This window comes from Carassius auratus, unplaced genomic scaffold (assembly GCF_003368295.1).
Source record: "Carassius auratus strain Wakin unplaced genomic scaffold, ASM336829v1 scaf_tig00028288, whole genome shotgun sequence".
NCBI classification, from domain to species: domain Eukaryota; kingdom Metazoa; phylum Chordata; class Actinopteri; order Cypriniformes; family Cyprinidae; genus Carassius; species Carassius auratus.
Window position 1 is genome coordinate 1 of NW_020525680.1, and position 2,500 is coordinate 2,500.

At 32.0% G+C, this 2,500-nt stretch overlaps 1 pseudogene; it reads right to left on the reverse strand.

The window, feature by feature from the left end:
• Positions 1-1,450: 1,450 nt before the first annotated feature.
• Positions 1,451-2,500, reverse strand: part of LOC113079488 (endothelin-converting enzyme-like 1) — a 30,690-nt pseudogene continuing 29,640 nt past the window's right edge.

Genomic DNA, 2,500 nt, shown 5'->3' on the forward strand with positions numbered 1-2,500 from the left:
AGTCTGATTTTAATGCTCATTAACTCAAACACAGCGTTCATCTCAATACATGATGTTTAAATGAAAACAAAATTATTCTAATTTAAATATATAACGTGTAATGTTAATTTATTAATATTATCTGTTTTTAATGTAAAAGGCTGTTGAAATGTGTGAATGTTGACGATATTATTTAACTTACCTTTTCTCGTCTCGCAGAGGGTTTTGAGCTCGAGTCCATTAAGCTCGGGTTTATCTTAAATCATATTTAATTAAAGTTACACTCACACGAGTGAACGTTTAGTTCTGTTTGCTGTAAATTTGATGTTTGGCGCAAACAGGAAACAAAACATTGTGAAGGATGTGAAGTCGGAGATGACAACATCCGGGCTGTAGAATACTCAATAAAAGTCTCAAATCTAAATAATATTTTAAACTTAATGTACAATGTTTATGTTGTTGAGTTGTAAAAAATTTGATTTATAAGATTTTATTAGTTCAATAAAAAAAACACATATAAAATAGATTAAAATACACGTATGTCTTACGGAACATCCAACGCGCATCAGATTTCATAGATATTTGTTTATTTGTGTATCTGCTTCAGAAATTCGTAGTAAACTGTTAATTCGATATATTTCACATACGTACTGTTCAAATAATACATTATATAATGGACTATCACATAGAAATGAACACACACATGTTGCTATGTCTTGAATGTTGCTTTGCGACTGACGGAAAAAAGTTAAAAGTCCCAATATTTTCTATTTTCATTCAACACGTAAATATACTGGTTAACTTCTATCTGTCATATATTATATATATATATAAAGAAAAAGACAAAGATCTCAGTGTGGCATATGATTTTGTTTTATTCCAAAAAACGGTTAATGGAGAATTCAGCAATTTGGAGGAAAAATCCTGTTTTGTGTGTTTTGTATGTTTTCGAACATTTTAACAGCAAACATGCTATGCTTGACCTGTACATTTTCGTTTTTTTTTTTTTTTTTTTTTTTTTACTCTCATATAATTCATCTGTACAAAGTTACTCTTTCATTTTCTATGGCAAACATGTGTTAATTTCTTCACACTGGAGAGGCTGCAGTTGCATTAAATGTTTGGATTTGACAGAAATGTTGGGTTATTTTTAAGAGCATAAGATCATCGCAAAACTCAAAAATAAAGATCACATAATCACTTCAGGAACATAAACTCTTATTTTCATCTCAAAAATAAGTTGTCATCTGTCTCAAATATTCTGCTCATTATCCCAGAATGCCTTGAGGTTCTCTGTCCTGAGCGGGGAAACAACATAAAGGTGACACATGATGCATCTGAGGTGCTGAAGAAGACAAAATCAGTCTGCTTTAGATCTGGACGATCTAACAAATCTAAATACTGAGAAAATCATCTTTAAAGTTGTTCAGATGAAGTTCTTAGCAATGGCATATTACTAATCAAACATTACGTTTTGATATATTTACAGTAGGAAGTTTACTAAATATCTTCATGAACATGATCTTTACTTAATATCCTGATGATTTTTGGCATAAAAGAGAAATATATAATTTTGACTCATACAATGTATTGTTGCCTTCAAAAGCAGAAACATACAGAGGTAACGTGAAATATTATGAGTCTTCTCCTCCGTCAGGCGGACGACGGTCACTTCAGCAGCTGATTCTTCTTGAAAAACACTGAACATGTCTGACAAAACACTTCATATCAAAACATCAACATGCTTACAGTACAGCACCGTCTCACACACACACACACACACACACCTCATCACGCCTGTTCGACACGCTCTGCATCCGAATATAAAAATAAAGATTTCAAAGAGAGATGGGAGTGAGATATGGTGCGTGTCGAGGTGATTTCTGATCACTAAAATGCTGTAAACATCAAACGGCGTGCGAGCAGCTCGGAGCGGTTCGTCATGGAAACGAGGGCGATGAGGAGACGCTCAGGGGTTAAAGGTCACCAGACGGCACATTTGTTGACCGGGTGCATGGGTGACCCTCTGGGACAGTGAAACACACGACCGAACTCCCTCGAACTGAGACACGCTGCCGATCACCCTGCAGACAGACCACAGGAGACATTCAAATATCAGCATAAATATCATGTTCACGGATACTGAAAACCAAAGCTAAAAAAAATAAAATACATTTTACATAAAATAAATGTTAACTTGAAAAATAAAATATAACAAAACACTTGAATTACATTTATTTCAGCCAGTTACAAATGTCTCCTTTTTATTTAGTAGTTCATTTCGTAAACTATGTTAAAATAACCTCAAATTAAATATATATTCATAATAATGCCAGAAACACAACCTAAAATGGAAAATAAAATTAAATAAATAATCTTTATAGGCACATTAAAATATAATATAATATAATATAATATAATATAATATAATATAATTATAATATAATATAAATTACAGAAACACACAAAAGAAAATCTAGAACTAAATGTAAAGATTTAAAATGTAACAAATATTTTTAAA